This window comes from Pseudophryne corroboree, chromosome 1 (genome assembly GCF_028390025.1).
Source record: "Pseudophryne corroboree isolate aPseCor3 chromosome 1, aPseCor3.hap2, whole genome shotgun sequence".
Classification (NCBI taxonomy): Eukaryota; Metazoa; Chordata; class Amphibia; order Anura; family Myobatrachidae; genus Pseudophryne; species Pseudophryne corroboree.
Window position 1 is genome coordinate 1,115,654,364 of NC_086444.1, and position 23,487 is coordinate 1,115,677,850.

Below are 23,487 nucleotides of genomic sequence, written 5' to 3' on the forward strand. Positions count from 1 at the left end.
AATGTCCCCCTAAGTCCGGATCCAGTCCAAGCCCAGATCCAGTACAGTACAGTCCAAGACCAGTTCCAGTCTGGTTCAGTCCAAGACCGGTTCCAGTCCGGATCAGTCCATTGATATCAACCCAATGTCCAGCCACAGACTCGCTGTCAGTCACTACAGCATCTAGAACCACCAGTATGTGCCCCGTGTGTCCAACTGCAGACCCGCTGTTACCCCAGCATCCAGAATCACCAGTACCAGTCCAGTGTCAAGCTGCAGTTCTGCTGCTCCTACAGCATCCAGCATCAATCTAAAGCCTAGTTACTGCTCCACAGAATCTACTCTGTTCTGTCCCAGTCCACACTAAGCACTGTCCAGCTCAAAGTGCATCCTCCGTTTCACATACTACCCGTAAATCCAGTTCAGTATCCAGTTCATGAACAGAAATTAATCAATGCCTTCCAGATTCCAGACATTAGCCTCAGACTCATTCCAGCCCGAGACTCGAATCCGTATCCACAAAGAAATACAAACCTGAGAGAGAGTTATCAAAGCCTGTAGAGAGATGAAGTGAAGAGAGAGAAAGTACCAACCAATCAGCTCCTAACTGCCATGTTACAGGCTATCTTTAAAAAAATGACAATTAGGAGCTGATTGGTACTTTATCTCTCTTCACTTTTTCTCTCTCCAAGCTTTGATAAATCTCGTCCAGAGTACCTTTGGGACCTGCAGAGTAGCATTTGCATTAAGCCTTCCACTAATTATTCTGTAGCCTCTGGAAATTAAGGTTTATACCCTAAATATTGAATATAACCATTTCTCAGTGCAGCTATCTAACCCTTCTCTTGGAAGTAACTTTTTGGGACAATACTAAGTCATGGCAGCGGTGATGTCGGACACAATAGACCATATTTTTTTACTTCTGTGCCTGCGTCTAAGTTGCACTGTGCATGCATCCAGACAGCATCCGTGTTGCGATAGATGCGCATGGGAGATGCACAGCCTCAGAATGTTTTGAGAATGTAGTGGGCTTTCCTGGGTAGTGACAGGGAGGAGGCTTATGCACGGAGATGGTCTATCTTATGGGCGCCGTATGGGAGTGTTGCAGACGTGAGGCTGAATGCAGTTGCGTCATACTTGCCTACTCTCCTGCAATCTACCAGAGACTCACGATTTTTCAGGTAGTCTCCTGCACCCAAGGAAGAGTGGCCAGATCTCCCGAATTCTGTCAGCTTCCCAGTGAAGCAGACAGTATGAGGTTATACAGTGAATCTGGAACGTAGGGAGCGTAGCTAAATTATGCAAATTTGCGTAATTTAGCCCCGCCCCTACCATGGCCCATTTTTTTGGGTGGGGCGTGGGCCTAGTGATGTAGCAGCCCGGCCCACGTCCTGAAGTGGTAAGCAGCCTCTCCTCTTCAGCCTCACCTCCTGAAGTAGTAAGCAGCTACTGCTCTCCGGCCTCGCCTCTTGAAGTAGTAAGCAGCCTCTCCTCACCGGTCTCGCCTCCCGAAGTGGTAATCAGTCTCTCCTCTCCAGTCCCGCCTCCTAAAGTGGTAAGCAGCCTCTCCTCTTCGGTCCAGCCTCCTGAAGTGGTAATTAGCCTCTCCTGTCCTTCCCCCTGAAGTGGTTAGCAGCCTTTCCGGACCTGCCTCCTGATGTGGTAAGCAGCCTGTCCTCTCTGGCCCTGCCTCCTGAAGGGGTAAGCAGCCTCTCCTCTCCGGCCCCGCCTCCTGATGTGGTAAGCAGTCTCTGCTCTCCGGACCTGCCTCCTGAAGTGGTAAGCAGCCTCTTTTCTCCGGGACCGGCTCCTGACGTGGTATGCAGCCTCTCCTCTCAGTACCTGCCTCCAGAAGTGGTAAGCAGCCTCTCCTCTCCGGCCCCGCCTCCTGAAGTAATAAGCAGCCTCTCCTTTCCGTGCTTCTCCTGGAGAGGAGATACAGAAAGTAGGCAACTATGGGTTGCATACAGAGACACCCCAAACGCTCACATTTGAGGCCATACTTGGACGTCTACAGATGCACCATTCGGTATTTCAGACAGTGTCTATGGATGCTAACAGTGGCGTCTCAGTCTTTGCACATTCATACGCATTGCTGTTCACCAGGGAAGGGCTTCATAGCAGCACTTGCATAAAGTTGACGACAGGTGACAGGACAAAGATTCAGGCACAGACGTGGCTGCGTCCGACTCGGAATCAGCCCCTTTGTCACAGATTTCAGAGTCCCTGGTGTTGGGATTAGGGTGTGTGAATGTCAGGTTATAGCCATCATCCCCTGAAATAAACAAATGACAACATTTCTAGTTTAGTAAAAAGTTGTGGCGGAATTTTCTATGACCGGGTCACCTAATGTTTTTGCTTTTGCTTTTTTTTAGCTCACATTGGCACGTCTTCTCATATGATACTACTTATATTGTACAAGCTCCTTATTTAAAATATTGTACACATTGCTAATACTGCACTATCACTTCAAAACAATTATCCTGCTCAATTTTGTGTACCTTGGATGACTGTTATTTTCCCAAGTAGCAGAGTGAACACACTTATTACAGTAATAACAAATATACAGCTGTCAATCAGCTGTTCAAATTTTTCTTTGTCTTACAAAGTGTAATGTTGCACATGTGCGGAGATAAGCCAAGAGGAATGGTGATCTTGTGCGGGATGTGCGGGATTCCGGCCGAACTCAGAATTTTTTTTAAAGAAGCAATCACTTACAAGGCATGGTTTTCCTTGTAAGTGATTAACCCTTTAAAAAAACATCCGAATTCAGCCGGAAGTGTCTATTCTATGTTACATGGCACTAATTACAATTGGATTATTACTCAATTAATTATTCCTTCTGTTACCTTATAGATATAGACAGTGGTCGGAGTGTGCCGGTATGCGGCATTATGGCATACCAGCACATCTCCACAGACCTGGAAGTATTTTTTTTTTAAAACTAATAGCAGTGTGCAGACTCGCTATTAATAGATACAGCGCTGTGCAGCAGGAGGATTGGGGAGTGGCCAGCCCTACATCATTAGGAGCTGGGCGCCCAAGTGGGTTGTGCCCGGTTCCTTCACCCGGCGCCACTGGAGCTCTCTGGGTGCTCGTATAGCCACCGCTGGGGCCCGAGCCTAGACACTCCTCTACCCCCTGCCATATCCCTGCTATAAGGAGAGCGGTAAGTGCTTTTCTGGGGTGGGGGTGGGGGGGGATTAAATTACAACATGAAAAATAACCTTTTTTGGTGTTGCTGGTTTTGCATTTAGATGTAGGTGTGGATGTAAGTTTTTTGTGTATATTACACTGGTTTTAAAATTACCCTTTGCAGCGTCTAGCAACTTATAGGGCAAAGTGTAAGGTTACAGTATAGTGATGGACCACGAACAGTGAATTGGCAGCAAGTCACATATTTTCTATTAGCAGATAAAAAACTTGTATTTTACTGTGAAAAGTTATAAAATTTTGTACTGCTTCCATACATTTGTCCCAATCAAAGGTCCTATTTATAATTTAGAGATGAGCGGGTTCGGTTTTACTCGGTTTTACTCGGATTTACTCTGTTCTCAAAACGGCATCTTATTGGCTCACGGATGTCACATGTTTTGGATAGCCAATAGAAAAAATCCGGATAAAACCGAACTGGCGTTAATTCTGGTGTTTAATCCAAACCTGCTCAACTCTAATTTATATATGTATGATTATGTTGTTATGGGGTTACCTGGAGTAACGTGTGTCAAGGTGCTGTACCTGGAATAACGTGTGCCAATGTTCTGTACCTGGAATAACGTGTGTCAAGGTGCTGTACCTAGCGTAACGTGTGCAAGGGGCTGCACCTGACATAACGTGTGCAAGGGGCTGAACCTGGCGGAACGTGTGCAAGGGGCTACATCTGGTGTAACGTGTGTAAGGGGCTCTACCTGGTGTAATGTGTATAAGCGGCCCTACCTCGCGTAATGTGTGTAAGCGGCCATTGGCATAATGTTAATTTTGGCTCATTCCGTGGGAATTTTGGCTCATTCTGAGCGGCATAATGTGAATTTTAGCTCATTCTGTGTGGCATAATGTGTAAGGGGCACCAGTACTAGATAGTGTAAGGGGTCCTGCATAATGTGTATAAGGGATATAAGGAGTATATGGTGAAGTACACTACACTTAATACCACGCCCCTTTTGGTGACCACACCCCTTTTTAGTGGCCACACACCTTTTTCGAAGCGTAATTACAACCTGCACTTTTCCATACCCCCACTTCAAAATTTCCACTTCGACCACTGGATATACAGTAGATGCAAATGAGATTTGAGTTTCTTCACATAAGTGTTAGTATGCTGGCAGCATAGAAGAAGACAATGGTGAGGGTTTTTGCAAGGGATCGTGGGTCAACCAAAGTCTTGGCTATGTGGTCGAGTGTCCCAGGTCTGTGACCCTGCTGTGTACCAGGGTTATTCCCGGGACTGTCTGCGTCACCTGTGGTCTGGAAGTCATTGCCTGAGTCGCTATGCCCTGGGACATCCCTAGAAGGAGCTTCTTGGCGGGCACAGCAGCTCTCAGAGATGACATCATCTCCAAGTGTTCACTGGAAGCCAGAAGATACTGGAGGACATGGGTCAAGTGTGAACGACGATAACCTGTGTACATCATTGATGTGTGAAAGGAAGTAAGTACTGAAACTCCGGCTTCAACCGGTGCTCAGTGTCCCGTGTCCGAGTCGGGTTAAAGTGGGGGTTTATGTGTGAAATGGGTATAAATGACAGACACTGCTGATGATTTTTAATTGTCAATAGAGATCCTAATAAAAGGAAATGTAATTCTGCTAAAAAGCCAGATAAGGCTTGTAAGTGCCTACAAAGGATTGGCTTTAATAAATAATAAGAAAACAATACAAAACAATAAGAAACCCCCTTCATAATAATGTAATCATTTTAAGATTCCTATGATCAATAGAAGAAAAAATAACAGCTATCGTCCATTTCTCTATAAATGAAAAATGATAGCCTTGATAAAGCTACAGTAGATGAAAAAACTAGAGTTGCCATGTTAACCCATGCTACTGCTATTTCCAATCCCAACTGTAATGCCAATGCGGTGATGGGCAGCAGAGCAGAGACTGTGAAGCAATCCACCTCTATCCTGCAGAGCTGCAGCGGTGAGACTTCTATTTTTGGTAAAAACTTTATTGACAACCAGCCAAGTGACAGAGAGTCACTTCTTGCTTTACCAGTGAGTAGAGGCAGATAACTTTAGATACAGGCGAGGAAGCCAGTGCTGGAAAAGACATCTGACAGTAAGTGACCTCTCACCTTAGTAGCACCTGGGTCACTTAGTGCTGCCATAAGTGCCTAAGGCAGCATGTTATTGTAACCCGCTATTAGCGCTACAGGCAGAAGGCGGAGTACATATAGAGAAGCCATTTGTACAGGGATTTTCTCTGCCTTTTCGTTTGACCCGCTTATCTCTCAGTATGCATGGACCCCTTTATCTCTCTCCACTTTATCTCTCTTTAAGTTTTGATAAATCTCCCCTACAGTAATACCGCTTTCAGATCGCAAATGCCGGATCCCACCCGGTAAGAGAAACGTGTCCTTACCGGGTGGGATCCGGCATTTTCTCTGCTATGGTGGCTTTCCGAACCGGCAATATACCGGGTCGGTTGCCATAGCAGCGGGGGGGGCACAGCAGCAGCAGGGGCGGGGGTGGAAGCGGTGCTGGGAGATAAGCTCATCTCCTGCGCCGCCTCTCCCTATGCTGTGAATGGGAGCCGTGTCGCATCGACGCGGCTCCCATTCACGTTGCGCCTGACCCGGTATTCAACCCGGGTATAATCCTTCTTTTATAACGGGTTGAATTACCGGGTCAGGCGACCCGCTAATTCGCCGAAAGTGCTTTCACATCGCACACTGACCTGTTTCGACATGGCAATATGCCGTGTCGATACCGGGTTATTTGTGCGATGTGAAAGGGCTATAAGACAGCTGATACATTCATAATATAACAATTTAACATGCAAGTTAAGTGGTAGAATATATTAGGGTGAGAACAATACAGACTACCGATATCAAACAAATGACACTTAGGCCTCAAGACAGAGATGGATTGGCCATAGAGCTCATCAGGAATATTCCTGGTAGGCCGACATGTCTGTGGGGCCTGTTTTGTGTGTTGTCATGTGGCCCCAACCCCGACATGACAGGCAGCCCACCACACTCAGTCCCCATTTATTCTGTTATTCCATCTCTGCAGTACAGCATCTCTGCCATCCAGTGATGCTGCCATGGCTACACAGTATGTTATACCTCTTGTGCTGCCCATGTCGGGCCACTTCTACAAAATGTTACAGGGACACTTTTACTTCCCAATCTGACCCTAGTCTCAGACACAGCTTCAGCAAGAGATGCAATGAATGTCCAATTGCGTACAATCAGGCCCTATGACGAGGGATCCTGCCCCCCTCAACAGACCACACCCCCTTATCAGACCACACCCCCACTAGGGCTGCTTCTGTAAATTTCATGGGCTGGTTTTCCATCCCAATGCACCCCTACCTCAAGATAACAAATTCAGGGAGACATGTACTAAGCAGTGATAAAAGTGGAGAAATGAGCCAGTGGAGAAGTTGCTCATGGAAACCAATCAGCTGCTCTGTATACTATTACAGTATGCAAATTAGAAATGTTACGTCAGTGCTGATTGGTTGCCATGGGCCACTTCTCCACTGGCTCACTTCTCCACTTTTATCACTGCTTAGTAAATCTACCCCTCAGTTGGTTACTGTACTGTACACATCAGTTTTGAGGAAAGCTATAAAAGTAACAGTGTGATCTCAAATGAATCTTGTTACCACAATCCTGTTTACTGTATTATTACTATACCTTAGAATAGATCATGGAACATTAATATTTGAACAAGAATAAGATATTTCAGAAAATGTAATTAACTCTGAATTAAAAAACTGATCTCCCAGACAATGTTTGGAGCCAACGTTGCCTATTCAGGAAAGGTATGACATGCAGAGAACTCTGGGCTAACATTAGTAACATCAGATTATAATATAAACCCTTGTGCTATGTTTGGGATTTTTATAATATTAATATATAGATGGAAAGAATTCCTTGACACACAAAGGAAGAAGCAGTACATAAATTGCTTTTCAAATTTGACATCTTTTATTTAAATGCTGTTTTTCATACACTTTTAGATTGAGCAGCTGACCTGTTGCTCATTGTATAAAGACTGCACTCAGTTCTCAGTTTGTTCCTCGGCATACGATATCAGAGCAGCCACACCAGGTCAGAAAATAAGTGTGACTTTAGAGCGTTACCTCTGTGTGCCAACAGTGGGATCTTCAATGCATAGAAAACTCCTAGATAAGTGGGATACCTTTGATTAGGAACTAAATCATTAGGGTGCTGAAACGGGATGCAGTTAAAATATCACCTGTCGGGATCCCGGCATTCAGGAGGTAGATGATAGAGGATTGGGTGAGGGCTTTGTACTTGAGTGTGAGAACCTTGAATTGGGGTCTGGAGGGAAAGGAAGCCAGTGTAGGAGAGGGAAGCAGATATAGTACGTTTGGAGAGGAAGATGAGTTGGGCAGCAGCATTAAGGAGAGATTGGGTTGGAGAGAGGTGGGAGTCTCGGAGGCCAGTTAGTAGGAGGTTACACTAGACCAATCTGAAGGTGACCATTTGCATCCAGGGTGAGAAAGGGTCTGATCCTAGAAATATTTCTGAGATGGAAACGACAGGACTGCGACAGGTACTGACTGTTTAAATGAGAGGGAGTAGTCAAGGATAACTCCAAGAGAGCGCATTTGGGTGCTAGAGGAGATGGTTGTTCTGTCAGTAGATAATGAAATAGTTGGAGATGAGGTTATATGGGAGGATGGGAAAATGATCAGCTCAGTTTTAGACATGTTAAGTTTAAGAAAGCGCTGGGACATCCAGGACGAAATAGCAGACGTCAGGGTAGGAAAGGTAGATCTGAGTAACATAAGCATAGAGATGATGTTGGAGGCCAAAAGAGCTGATGTGCTCACCTAGAGAGTACGTGTAGTGGGAGAATAGTAGAGATTCCAACAGAACCTTGGGAGACACTTACCGTTAGAGGGGGTGTAGTACGGTATGCCGGCGCTCGGACTCCCGGCGACCAGCATACCGGCGCCGGGAGCCCGATCGCCGGCATACCAACAGCGTGGCGAGCGCTAAGGAGTCCCTTGCGGGCTCGCTGCGCTCGCCACGCTGCGGGCACGGTGGCACGCTACGCGAGCCACACTATTTTATTCTCCCTCCAGGGGGGTCGTGGACCCCCACGAGGGAGAATAGCTGTCGGTATGCCGGCGCCGGTATAATGTGCGCCGGGATCCCGACATTCGGCATACTGAAGACCACCCGTTAGAGGTAGTGTGGGGGAAAGTGGAGTCTTGAGAGGAGAGTGAGATATGTTGCTCTTTGAAGCAACATCATTTTCTTCACCCAGGTTCTGACTAAAGGTGCATACACAGAGGGCGTTTTTGCCCAGCGTCTATACAGCAATGATCATGGACATCGCTGGCAGGAAGATAGGTCAGTGCTTACACACTGAGCTATTTTCCCTGTGCCAGTGATGTCCACGGGGGGTGAAGCACTTTCCACAGTAGGAGTCTGTGGAAAGTGCTTCACTCGGCTGTACAAACAGCCCGACGGACGGCGGCGGCCAGCGATGATGCGGAAGCGCGCATCAGCGCTCACCACTCCTTGCCCGCCCATATACACTGGCCAAGTTTGAGCTCAAAGTAGCTCAAAATGCCCAAAATTAGCTACTTTGAGCTCAAAATCGCTCAGTGTGTATTTGCCTTAAGTGCCGCCTTGTATGAGCTATATATATAATATACAGTACATACTGTGTATATAAAATGAATAGCAGTAAGTTTGGTTAACTCCTGTGTGCAGGGTGTTGCCCCCTCACCTTTTGCCTCCCCAGGCATGATCATATGAGGCCAGCTTTCAGCTTGTATATTACAGCTGCCTCCACAAACACATCCCCTGCCCTAGGGCTTATTCGTTTATTCTGTATCACACAATATGTGAAAATTTTATTTAAGCACCTGAACAATTACAAAACTCTAAACACATTTTTACATTTACTGTCATTAGAGGTTAATGATAGTAATAATAATATATGTAGGTGTGTTAGGCTTCCCTGAGTCACTGGCTTGTGATCATGAGCCTCATAACAAACCAAATCTGTGCAGCAGATTCCTCTATGGAATGCTTAGACTTGCCTGGGACTGTCAGAAGACCTTTGTTGTGACCTATTACTTGTAATATGGAACAACAACTGACAACAATAAGTGCAACTAATATATATAACTGACAGCATGACGAGCTGCTGATAATGTGCGTCTGCTGTATGTAGCTCTGAGTTACATTACTGCTTATTGATGTCACCATTTATGGACCTGTGTGTTTATGCGGTTGCTTGATAGTTGTAATATGGAGCACGGAACCCGTCACACAGGTGTTCTTTACCAAAACGTTCCCCTCGCCCACACATAGTGGATACATCCATTATGTGGGCTGAACTAATAGTGATATAAATACTCTATAATCTATCAATTCATTAGGTACCAGTCATGAAGGGTGGTATTCAGGTGACCGGCGGTCGGGAGACCGACGGTCACATATCCTCAACCAAAATCCCGCCCCCTCACTATCACGATAGTCGGCATGCTGACCAACAGGGACTATTTCCACTCGTGGGTGCCCACAACACCCATAGAGTGGGAATAGAACACAGTCGCCACCGAGCCCGCAAGGGGCTTGGTGCACTCCCCCCTGCCGGGAGCCCAGCATCGGTATGCTGCCTGGATCCCGGCGTCAGTTTGCTGACCGGCGGTCTCCTGACCGCCAGTCAGCCATACTACACCCGTCATGAGTTCATGAGTCATGGCTCTCTACACTGTGTCTACCTTAATGCTTGCATTGCCCAAATATAATTTGTATTACATTTGTAAAAGTTATTTAGTGGAGTAGAAACGAGTCATTTGAATATTCTATACTTTGTATGTGCAAGTAACTTAATTATCAACTTGGCCACAATGCTGTCATAAATGCACATTATCCATCTCTCCAAGGGGCAATTTATTAAGTACCAGGTTCTAGACTGCTAGTTCTAGCAGCAATGTGAAACTAGGGATCGTGTAAATGTATTGAAAACCACCCACAGGGACAGGGGGGTGCGAAAGGGCTCATCTCTGGTGGTATGCAGGTGTTAAGTCGACCACACTTAAGTCAACAGTCAATAAGTCGACCGCTGTTGGTCAATGTGTATTAGGTCGACATGGTTCAAAGGCCAACATGACAAAGGGAGACACAGGAAAAGGTCGATGTTAGTTTTTCACCTTTTTTTCCTTTTCATTTTTTAAACTTTTTCATACTTTACAATCCATGTGGACTACGATTGGGAATAGTAACCTGTGCCGAGTGCAGCGTTAGCGGAGCGAGGCACCTTGCCCGAAGCATGGCGAGCGAAGTGGGCCATGAGAGGGGATGCAGTGCACTGCTCGGGGTTCCTGATGAATTTACAGAGTAAACAACACCAAAAAAAAGATTCCTTCCACCCAAAGCTAAGTTTAGGTTGTACATCAACTGCTCTTCCAATTCAAGTCTCGGAAGTAGAGAGGAAAGGACCTTACTCAGTTTTATATAGAAGCACCAAGGATAGGAATACAGATATTTGAGGTAGCATTTATCAAGTACACTCAAAATGATAGGTAGTTGCTGATTGGTTGTCATGGGCAACTTCTCCACTGGCCCACTTCCCCACTCTTATCACTGCTTCATACATCTCCCCCATAGTCCTTTGTGGGAACGTTCTGGATAAGCAGTGCTAGGCTGGTAATGTTTTTATGATGTCACATTGTTTTGCCCCAAGTTATCAATATGCCACATTGTACTGCTGCCAGTACACATGACCAGGGCCGCCATCAAGGGGGTGCCCTGTGTACAGTTGTCCCGGGCCCGGCCACTCTGACAGAGTGGAGGGCCCGGGCTGCACACACAGCCACCCGTGGATACACCCGGCGGCATCTGCCGCTGCCGTACCCACGGGCAGGGCCGCCATCAAGGGGGTGCCCTGTGTACAGTTGTCCCGGGCCCGGCCACTCTGACAGAGTGGAGGGCCCGGGCTGCACACACAGCCATCCATGGATATACCCGGCGGCATCTGCCGCCGCCGTACCCATGGGCCGCTGCTCCCCGTCCCTCCCACCTCCCTCTGCTGCTCACCGGCTCCTGCTGATGTGAGGGGAGGAGAGCGCAGCCCTGCGCCTCTCCTGCCCCTCTGTGTCTTCAATTCAGCGCCGCCTGTGAGCCAATCAGAAATCGCGGACCGCGACCTTTGATTGGCTCACGGATCGCCGCTGAATTGAACGGAGACACCCGCAGCCGCCGGAGACTGAGGGGAAGGAGAGGCACAGGCTGCACTCTCCTCCCCTCACACAGATACAGGTGAGCAGCAGGGGAGGCTTCCTGCATATCTGGCACTGGGGGGATGGGGGCATGTATACCTGGCAATGGGGGCATATCTGGCACTGGGGGGGGGGGCATGTATACCTGGCAGTGGGAGCATATCTGGCAGTGGGGGCATATCTGGCACTGGGGGGGGGGGCATGTATACTTGGCAATGGGGGCATATCTGGCACTGGGGGGGGCATGTATACCTGGCAGTGGGAGCATATCTGGCACTGGGGGCATATCTGGCACTGGGGGGGACATGTGTATCTGGCACTGGGGGCATATCTGGCACTGGGGGGACATGTATACCTGGCAATGGGGGCATATCTGGCACTGGGGGATATCTGGCACTGGGGGCATATCTGGCACTGGGGGCATATCTGGCACTGGGGGGACATGTGTACCTGGCACTGGGGGCATATCTGGCACTGTGGGGGCATTTGTGTATCTGGCACTCCGGGGACATTTGTGTATCTGGCACTGTGGGGCAATGAATATCTGGCACTGTGGGGCAATATATATCTGGCACTGTGGGACAACGTATATCTGGTACTGTGGGGCAACGTATATCTGGCACTATTGGGGTCATATGTGTATCTGCCCCTCCCCCCATATGTGTATCACGCCCCCATTTTCATTGGCCACACCCCATGTGGCATTTGGTCACACCCATTTTTGGCGCGTGCGCCTTCGGCGCGAGCACACAGTACCTGTAAGACATTTTTTCTACTTGCACCACTGGCCGCCGGTGACACTGACCGCGGCTGACCTGCTGCTAGTCAGTGGTGGATTCGAAAATTTAAGCCACCGCCAGCGGCGCTGGGTCCACGCCTGTACTTCCGCGGGCCGCACCGTCCGAGCAGCAGCAGCACTGACTGAGTGTGAGAGACCGCCCTGCACTGCTGCTGCTGCTGGTAGGTTGTGATGCGGGGACTGCTTTACTAACGTGGCTATTACCTCCATTGGGTGGGTGGGGGCCCTGCCTATTTTTTCAGTCCCGGGCCCCACATTTTCTGGTGGCAGCCCTGCCCACGGGCTGCTGCTCCCCGTCCCTCCCACCTCCCTCTGCTGCTCACCGACTCCTGCTGATGTGAGGGGAGGAGAGCGCAGCCCTGCGCCTCTCCTGCCCCTCTGTGTCTTCAATTCAGCGCCGCCCGTGATCCAATCAGAGATCGCGGACCGCGACCTTTGATTGGCTCACGGATCGGCGCTGAATTGAACGGAGACACCCGCACCCGCCGGAGACTGAGGGGAAGGAGAGGCACAGGCTGCACTCTCCTCCCCTCACACAGATACAGGTGAGCAGCAGGGGAGGCTTCCTGCATATCTGGCACTGGGGGGGGGGCATGTATACCTGGCAATAGGGGCATATCTGGCACTGTGGGGGGGCATGTATACCTGGCAGTGGGAGCATATCTGGCACTGGGGGCATATATGGCACTGGGGGGCATGTATACCTCGCAATGGGGGCATATCTGGCACTGGGGGGGCATGTATACCTGGCAGTGGGAGCATATCTGGCACTGGGGGCATATCTGCCACTGGGGGGGGCATGTATACCTGGCAGTGGGAGCATATCTGGCACTGGGGTATATCTGGCACTGGGGGGGGGGACATGTGTATCTGGCACTGGGGGCATATCTGGCACTGGGGGGACATGTATACCTGGCAATGGGGGCATATCTGGCACTGGGGGATATCTGGCACTGGGGGCATATCTGGCACTGGGAGGACATGTGTACGTGGCACTGGGGGCATATCTGGCACTGTGGGGGCATTAGTGTATCTGGCACTGTGGGGCAATGTGTATCTGGCACTGTGAGGCAATGTATATCTGGCACTCTGGGAGCATTGTGTATCTGGCACAGTGAGGCAATGTGTGTCTGCCACTGTGGGGCAATGTATATCTGGCACTGTGGGGCAATGTATATCTGGCACTGTGGGGCAATGTGCATCTGGCACTGTGAGGCAATGTATATCTGGCACTCTGGGAGCATTGTGTATCTGGCACAGTGAGGCAATGTGTATCTGCCACTGTGGGGCAATGTATATCTGGCACTGTGGGGCAATGTATATCTGGCACTGTGGGGCAATGTATATCTGGCACTGTGGGGCAACGTATATCTGGCACTATTGGGGTCATATGTGTATCTGCCCCTCCCCCCATATGTGTATCACGCCCCCATTTTCATTGGCCACACCCCATGTGGCATTTGGTCACACCCATTTTTTGGTGCGTGCGCCTTCGGCGCGAGCACACAGTACCTGTAAGACATTTTTTCTACTTGCACCACTGGCCGCCGGTGACACTGACCGCGGCTGACCTGCTGCTAGTCAGTGGCGGATTTGAAAATTGAAACCACTGCCAGCGGCGCTGGGCCCACGCCTGTACTTCCGCGGGCCTCGCCGTCCGAGCAGCAACAGCACTGACTGAGTGTGAGAGACCGCCCTCCACCGCTGCTGCTGCTGGTAGGTTGTGATGCGGGGACTGCTTTACTAATGTGGCTATTACCTCCATTGGGTGGGGGGGCCCTGCCTATTTTTTCAGTCCCGGGCCCCACAATTTCTGGTGGCAGCCCGGCACATGACACACAGTACCTTCACTCCATATTATGCCACACAGTGCTTAGCAGGCATTTCCAGGGAACCTGGTAGACAACTTCACGACCTATGTGCAGTTGAGTCATGCACCAGAGGTAGGCCCCCTGTGCTTCTGGTCCCATAGCAATGGCACTCCCTGCACCCACTATAGCTATGCCCAGTTCACCTTCCCCGTTTACTAGATCTAACACTGCGAACATTGCAATGCATGACTTTGTTGGCCAATATTCACTGAGTCTATTCCACTATCCATGCATGCACATAGGGATTTACCCAGCATCCAGCGAAGCCTCTTGATTTTATCGGTCCCCATTACATGTTATAGCTAGCGACATCTTGAGATGGCATTAGTACCAAAAAGCTAGGGTTTTCACCACTTGTTACATTGACTAAGGCCGCAATCCCCATAGAGGTCTAAGCAGAGCTAGATTAGAGGAGGATGGGGGAGGGGGAGCATGGGGGCATGTGCCCTATGCTCCCTCTCTATGCCCCCCTCCCACAAGCGCAAATTTGCACGTTTGTCCATTTCTGCCTTTGCACCCAACCGGAGCACACTGCTGCACTGTGCATTCCCATCGATTTTCTAAGGGAAAGGCCGAACGAGTAGGAACGGACTGCACAATGAGTGGTGGGGGATCAGACGATGAGTGAGGGTGAGCCGGATGGTGAGTGGGATAGGGCCAGAAGAGTGTCTTAAGTGCCCTGAAGGCTTAATTTAGCCTTGGTCTGCGGGGTCCAATGTATAGACAGACAATGTGTAGTTTGACAGTCATTCAGTCGACTCCATAAGGTCGACATGCATTAGGTTGACGCTGACAAAAGGTCGGCAATGTTTAATGCACAAAGTTATAAAAAATATTGGCTAAAATGACCTTCAGGCTGTGTGCATAAGGTGTATATGAAACATAAGTGCTTCTCTGCTTAGACTTGGGTCCCATCACCATGATATCTCATTATGGTATGCAAATATTCCAAAATACGGAAAAATCCGATATCCAAAATACTTCTGGTCCCAAGCATTTTGGATAAGGGATACTCATCCTGTAATACAAAATTACAAAAAGACTGAAAACTGAATATTACGCTGCTCTAAGGAACATTTTGTTTTGAGGGTAAGCAGTCATAATTTTACAATATTGTGTCTGAAAATGTAAACAGGGAAAGCAATGACTAGAAGCTAAAATACAACCAATATGCTGCTTATATAAACATTTTTTTACAGTGATAAAGAGTTTATTGACATGAGGTCAGGGTGGGGCAGTACCCTCCTTGTTTGTAGTCCCCCTATTTTCTCTGTATGTCTCCTCCCTGCCACCAGCGCACAACACCTTTACCTCTCCCTCACCCTTCTCAGACCTCACACTACAGTACCATCCTTCTCCCCTTTTAACTTGAGCCTGATCAAGCTTGCATCACAGGCATTCTTGACAGAAATATACCTTCATCACATGAAATCTGGCAGCATTCCATTCTGAAGATGCTTAGTGGTAAGAACTCTTTGCCTCCAGCTCCGTAATTATAGTTTTGTCTAGTGTCAGGAAATATGACTTGTGAAATAACTTATTGTGTATTTTTTTCAGCAAATAACAAAGCTGATTCTTCAGTGTAGAAGTGAATCCCCTCACCACCCTTGGCGACCATGATTATTACTCTCTAAACTGCGCTGGGAGGTGACTAAGTTAAAAAGCTGTCAAATGGATTAATCTTCTATTTACCAAGTGATGCAAGACAGCTGAGGCCATTGTTTCTGACGCATGTGACCTCATTATGAGTTACAACCTGTAATTAGAGCTGGGGTGGGAACTTGTGAGGATCAGGCTTCACTGCTCATTGCTAACAGTTTCAAATAATTTCCAGGAACACTCTGCTGCTGCAGTAATAGAACGTGTGACAAAACATGCTTGGTACTGATGGAATACTACTCTTTAAAATACGTTCTTATTCCTTAATGAAGCCCAGAGACTAAGGGGTCCACAGATGTAGCCATACCCATCTTACTGCGATGCAGCATGCTGCATGGTGTGCCAGGCCGAGACCATACCTCCCAACTGTCCCGATTTTCGCGGGACAGTCCCATTTTTGGGGACTGCGGTTGGGGGCTCCTGTCACTTACTGCAGCGGTGAATAGACGCTGTGCCGGAATCCCTATTTCTACCTCCTAAAAGTAAGTATGCTGAGACTATTCACAGCCGGCAATCGCTCCATTAATTTCTTTAGGAATAAATGGAGGTACCGGCTGCGAATAGTTGCAGCCTGGCATGCCATGCAGCAAGCCATGTTGCAGCATGCGGCACCGCAGCAAAGATGAGGATGAACATGGCTACTTCTGTCTGTACTAAGCCTTGGAAGAGAGATAAAGTGGACAGAGATAAAGTACCAGCCAATCAGCTCCTAGTTATTATTTTTCAAATACAGCCTGTAAAATGGCAGTTAGGAGCTGATTGGCTGGTCCATTTTGTATCTCTCCAAGGCTTAGTACACAGACACTTATGAATAAATAAATAAAATGTAATAATAAATATTATAAATGATCGGGTTTGGTTCCCTGAGAACCAAACCCCCCTGAACTTCACGCTCCGATCCGGTAACCGAGCCCGGCTCGGGACTTCCCGCCAGACACGGAAATCAGAATGAGGCAAATTGTCATCATCGGAAACCAGAATGAGGCAAATCGTCATCAAATCGTCATCATCAGATTCTCGCTGGTTTTGGATTCCATATAAGGAGCCGCGCGTCGCCGCCATTTTCACTCCGGACTTCGAGAGTGAGGGGGATAGACCTCTATCTCTGTCTGTGGGTGGTGGCGTCGGGTGGGGTTAGTGTGTGCTCTGTAGGGGTGCTGCTGCAGTCACTGTTGTGTACGTGTGCTGTGTTAGGGGTGCTGTCCTGGCTGTCACTGGTGTTTCATGTGCAGTTACGGCGGGTGCTGCAGCTGTACAAGGGTGTTGCTGTCACTGTGTTGTACAGGGTGCAGGGGCACTGTCCTCCTCCTGTATACTGTTAAATATAGGGGTTCTGCTGGCCTGTATGTTGTAAATATTCAGGGGTGCAGTTGTTAAAAATTAAAAGCACACTGCTCCTGTATGCTGTAAAATATAGGGGTGCTGCTGTTAAAATAACATTACATTGGCCCTGTATGTTGTAAAAATTCAGGGGTGCAGTTGTTAAAAATGAAAAGCACACTGCTCCTGTATGCTGTAAAATATAGGGGTGCTGCTGTTAAAATAACATTACACTGGCCCTGTATGTTGTAAAAATTCAGGGGTGCAGTTGTTTAAAATTAAAAGCACACTGCTCCTGTATGCTGTAAAATATATGGGTGCTGCTGTTAAAATAACATTACACTGGCTCTGTATGCTGTAATAATTCTAGGGTGTAGTGAAAATCGGGCAGTACGGATGGTGTAATAGTTAGCATTACTGCCTCACAGCACTGAGGTCATGGGATTGATTCCCACCATGGCCCTAAGTGTGTGGAGTTTGTATATTCTCCCCGTACTTGCGTTGGTTTCCTCCGGATACTCCAGTTTCCTCCCACAATCCAAAAATATACTGATAGATTAATTGGATCTGAACAAAATTAACCCTAGCGTCAATGTGTGTGCATGTACTGTATATGTGGTAGGGAATATAGACTGTAAGGTCCAGTGGGGCAGGTACTGATGTGAATGGACAAATATTCTCTGTAAAGCAAATTCCAATAGTTACCACCCTCTATTCCAAGCGCTTTTAGAACATCCCAGGCAGGAATTCAATTTCTTAGAAAAGCTGGAGTGTTTGTCCTTTAAAATAAAATATACAACACAGACATAGGGGTATATTTACTAAGGTCCCGATTTTGACCGAGATGCCGTTTTTTCTTCAAAGTGTCATCTCGGTAATTTACTAAGCAAAAATCACGGCAGTGATGAGGGCATTCGTAATATTTTGGAAGTCCTAGGAAAAAATCACGAATCAATACACCATCGGTCAAATACGCCTGCAATTTGGTAGAAATCGGGAATTTACTAAAAAGTGCAAATCACAAACACTGCCGACAATAGCCAAACACTGCCGTGCAGAAATACAAATCGTAAAAAAGTGCAAAAAAAAAACAGACCTGCTTTTTTATCCCGTGTTTGGATAGGCATGCAGGGATCCATGAGATCCGTGCATGTTTATCAGTGGGAAGGGGATGGGAAAGTGTTAATTTTTAGAAAAAAAATTGTGTGGGGTCCCCCCTCCTAAGCCAAACCAGCCTCGGGCTCTTTGAGCCGGTCCTGGTTACAAAAATATGGGAAAAAAATTGACAGGGGTTCCCCCATATTTAAGCAACCAGCACCGGGCTCTGCGCCTGGTCCTGGTTCCAAAAATACGGGGGACAAAAAGCGTAGGGGTCCCCCGTATTTTTGAAACCAGCACCGGGCTCCACTAGATGGACAGATAATGCCACAGCCGGGGGTCACTTTTATACAGCGCCCTGCGGCCGTGGCATTAAATACCCAACTAGTCGCCCCTGGCCGGGGTACCCTGGAGGAGTGGGAACCCCTTCAATCAAGGGGTCCCCCCCCTCCAGCCACCCAAGGGCCAGGGGTGAAGCCCGAGGCTGTCCCCCCCATCCAATGGGCTGCGGATGGGGGGCTGATAGCCTTTGTTGTAAGTTATGAATATTGTTTTTAGTAGCAGTACTACAAGTCCCAGCAAGCCTCCCCCGCAAGCTGGTACTTGGAGAACCACAAGTACCAGCATGCGGCAGAAAACCGGGCCCGCTGGTACCTGTAGTACTACTACTAAAAAAATACCCCAATAAAGACATAACACACACACCTTGAAAGTATAACTTTAATGCATACATACACACCACCATACACACATACTTACCTTATGTTCACACGAGGGTCGGTCCTCTTCTCCATGTAGAATCCATGGTGTACCTGTTGAAAAAATTCTACTCACCAAATCCAGTGTAGACGGCTCCTCGGGTAATCCATTTGTAATCCACGTACTTGTAAAAATAAAAAAACGGACACCCGACCACGAGCTGAAAGGGGCCCCATGTTTTCACATGGGACCCCTTTCCCCGAATGCCAGAAACCCCCTCTGACTTATGTCTAAGAGGGTTTCTTCAGCCAATCAGGGAGCGCCACGTTGTGGCACCCTCCTAATCGGCTGTGTGCTCCTGTACTGTCTGACAGGCGGCACACGGCAGTGTTACAATGTAGCGCCTATGCGCTCCATTATAACCAATGGTGGGAACTTTGTGGTCAGCGGTGAGGTTACTTTCGGTCACCCGCTGACCACAAAGTTCCCACCATTGGTTACAATGGAGCGCATAGGCGCTACATTGTAACACTGCCGTGTGCCGCCTGTCATACAGTACAGGAGCACACATCCGATCAGGAGGGTGCCACAACGTGGCGCTCCCTGATTGGCTGATGGAACCCTCTTAGACTTAAGTCAGAGGGGGTTCCTGGCATTCGGGGAAAGGGGTCCCATGTGAAAACATGGGGCCCCTTTCAGTTCGTGGTCGGGTGTCCGTTTTTTTATTTTTACAAGTACGTGGATTACAAATGGATTACCCGAGGAGCCCTCTACACTGGATTTGGTGAGTAGAATTTTTTCAACAGGTACACCATGGATTCTACATGGAGAAGAGGACCGACCCTCGTGTGAACATAAGGTAAGTATGTGTGTATGGTGGTGTGTATGTATGCATTAAAGTTATACTTTCAAGGTGTGTGTGTTATGTCTTTATTGGGGTATTTTTTTAGTAGTAGTACTACAGGTACCAGCGGGCCCGGTTTTCCGCCGCATGCTGGTACTTGTGGTTCTCCAAGTACCAGCTTGCGGGGGAGGCTTGCTGGGACTTGTAGTACTGCTACTAAAAACAATATTCATAACTTACAACAAAGGCTATCAGCCCCCCATCCGCAGCCCATTGGATGGGGGGGACAGCCTCGGGCTTCACCCCTGGCCCTTGGGTGGCTGGAGGGGGGGACCCCTTGATTGAAGGGGTTCCCACTCCTCCAGGGTACCCCGGCCAGGGGTGACTAGTTGGGTATTTAATGCCACGGCCGCAGGGCGCTGTATAAAAGTGACCCCCGGCTGTGGCATTATCTGTCCAGCTAGTGGAGCCCGGTGCTGGTTTCAAAAATACGGGGGACCCCTACGCTTTTTGTCCCCCGTATTTTTGGAACCAGGACCAGGCGCAGAGCCCGGTGCTGGTTGCTTAAATATGGGGGAACCCCTGTCAATTTTCCCCCCATATTTTTGCAAACAGGGCCGGCTCAAAGAGCCCGAGGCTGGTTTGGCTTAGGAGGGGGGACCCCACGCAATTTTTTTTTTAAGTTTAAACATTTTTTTTTTTTTTTTACAAGGTGCACAATGAAGCCCAGCACGGATCTCTCAGATCCGGCCGAGATTCATTGTATTAAAGTCGGCAGTGTTTTACAAGTCACTCACGTAAAACACTGCCTAAAAAAACGAATGACATCGACATCGGAAAAACCGAAAATGCAGAATACGGCAGCTTAGTAAATTAGTCGTAATCAATTCAAAAAGTTGCATATTTACACTTTCGATGTCATTCGTGATTGAACTTTGACCTCAAACGGGAAAATACGATTCTTAGTAAATTTACCCCCTAGTGTGATACTGTAGGAAACTTAATATAAAATAAATGAGTAAGGTCCAGACTCGTACCCCAAGTTGTGGTCTACAATGGTAGACAATATCGCCTTATTGGGAACAGATCACCAACTCGCAAGTATCCTGGCACCTCTGTGGTCTTTTAGGAGAAGCTCCCCTTCTTACTCCACCAAAGGTATATGTGAATCAAAATAATTTCCAGATAGTGTATTACCGTAAAATTTATTGACACATACAACATAAAAAGAAATCTACAAGGTGGGTTCTCACCAGATGGAATGGTCTACACAAAATGGCAGACAACAGCGTTTGTTAATGATAAAAACCAGGCGTCCCCAGAGTTGATCAGATACAGCCAGGCAAGAACTCCACAAGTAGTCTGCTACCTTCACCTAGGTGATTTCTTTTTATGTTGTATGTGTCAATAAATTTTACGGTAATACACTATCTGGAAATTATTTTGATTCACATATACCTTTGGTGGAGTAAGAAGGGGAGCTTCTCCTAAAAGACCACAGAGGTGCCAGGATACTTGCGAGTTGGTGATCTGTTCCCAATAAGGCGATATTGTCTACCATTGTAGACCACAACTTGGGGTACGAGTCTGGACCTTACTCATTTATTTTATATTAAGTTTCCTACAGTATCACACTATGTCTGTGTTGTATATTTTGTTTTAAAGGACAAACACTCCAGTTTTTCTAAGAGATTGAATTCCTGCCTGGGATGTGCTAAAAGCACTTGGAATAGAGGGTGGTAACTATTGGAATTTGCATATGTATTGGAAGTGTTGGTGACACTTCATTACCACTCGTATTTTCAGGCTGCTCTTGTTTGGCGCACTGTATGTGATCTTTACTTTGTGTTTGGAATTCTCTGTAAAGCGCTGCGGAATATGTGTGCGCTATATAAATAACTGGAAATAAATAAATAAATCAATGTACACTGGCCCTGTCTTGTATGAGGTAAAAATTCAGGGGTGCAGTGAAAATAAATTAGAGAGGTTCTTCTCAGTTATGTCATGTTAGGGACTCACTCAAATGAATGGCTCCAATTAGTCAACCTTAATTTTGATTTATTATTGATCTTCCACATTTTGGGATTATTTATTTACAAGATGCGCATTTGTAGTACAGGGATCTTCTTTTCCTAAGGGCTGCGTAGGGTTATTGCAAGCCCTCGCAGTGTTAGAAGAACAGAGTTTCAGTGATCTTGCATTGCATCAGCTTTCCATTGCACTGCAGCACTAGATGGGCCAGGAGGTCCTGTGATGCGCAGACAGTTCCTGAATAAGGCCCAGTATGGAGTCTCATGGTGGCTTACAGCCAGGAAGATGTCTGGCTTGCCAGGCCGAGGCATGCTGTGGGCACAGAGGTTAGCATTGCTTCCTCCCACAGTCCTACTTATAGTCCTACTTATAGTATGAAATGAATTTGGTCTGTAGAGTGGTAAGCTCCACTAGGGCAGGGGCTCTATAACAAAAAAATGTACTGCACAGTCGTGCTTAGTACTTTACCGAACCCAACCCAAACTCAACTCGCTCCATCCGAGGCTGCTGTGGGGGCTCAGGAAGGGCTGCTAAAACATCTAAGGGGCTACTTTATTTAAAAAATAAAATATGAATAATATAAACAAGGCACACAGGTATGCTCACATGCGTGTAACTGGGACGCACAGATATGCTCACATGCGTGTAACTGGGAGCTGTTAAAAACAAAAATAAGGCATTGTTAGGATCTCCTGCTCTGTGCTGCCACGTCGCCATGGCAACCGGGAGGCAAGTGTTAGCGAAGAAACCTGAGCGCAGCTGATACTCAGGTCCGGGTTTTTACTGTGTAGTGGTTACAGGCTCTGTGCACGGCAAGGAATCCGGCGCTGGTTTTGTGCTCACAGTCTGTGAGGTCTGAGTGGGGCGTGGACAGCACCTGCTATATAAACCATCCTCTCAGGCTAGGCAAATGCTGCTGAATCTTTGTTTGTTAGTCAGTTCCAGAAAGTTAGCTAGTACTGTGTGACTTTGTATTTACTTGTTGCTTACTGCGAATAGGTGTAACACTGTGTTAGTAAATGCTAGGGAGAATAAGATAGTTCAGAGATTAATAATACTGTATAGTAATGTATAGAAGGTATTAGAGTACATTATAGAAATCTATGTATTAATGTGAATTGGGTGGCGCGAGGATGCTGGGGAGACTGTTCTGGAAGCCCTCGCTCCGCTGAGAAAAAAAAAAAAACTGAAGGGGAACGGACACCTGGCGAGCGCTGCTGCACGAGCCGCTCTGAGGGGGGCTGCACGAGCCGCTCAGAGGGGGGCCGCACGAGCCGCTCTGAGGGGGGTCAGACGAGCCGCTGAGGGGAGAGGCTGAGGAGATTGTGAGGGGAGAAGACGTACCGCTGAAGGGTCCCGCAAGCTGCCGCTAAGGAGTCAGAGCCGTGGCGGAGAAAGAGAACGGGGTTACCGCTGTAGTGTCCAGCCAGCTGTTGCTAAGGATACGGAGCTGTTGCCTAGAGAGAGGGAGAAGCTTTCCAAGGAGGACCCCTGACAGCCGCCACTGAGGAGACAGGAGTCTGCATTATACTCCTATGCCAGCCGACCGCAGCGGAAAGGGAGACAGCGCCAGTCATTACTGCTGGAGACTAGTACCACAGCCCTGAGCTGCCTTCAACTACCAACACTACTGCAGGAGGTCAGGTACTATGGCTAGCTGCAGGGACGAGCTGTGAGGAGCTATTAAGCCCAATGATAAGGGAGATCCACAGCCCTGAATTGTGACAGTGACAGAGGGAGGTGGGAGAGAG

The 23,487-nt window shown here is 47.9% G+C and overlaps 1 long non-coding RNA gene across 1 annotated transcript in view; it reads left to right on the plus strand.

The window, feature by feature from the left end:
• Positions 1–5,173: 5,173 nt before the first annotated feature.
• Positions 5,174–23,487, plus strand: part of LOC134996004 (uncharacterized) — a 94,845-nt gene continuing 76,531 nt past the window's right edge. Inside the window, exon 1 of the long non-coding RNA XR_010198764.1 lies at positions 5,174–5,253. This is a non-coding gene — a long non-coding RNA (uncharacterized LOC134996004). The remainder of the gene's footprint in view (positions 5,254–23,487) is intronic.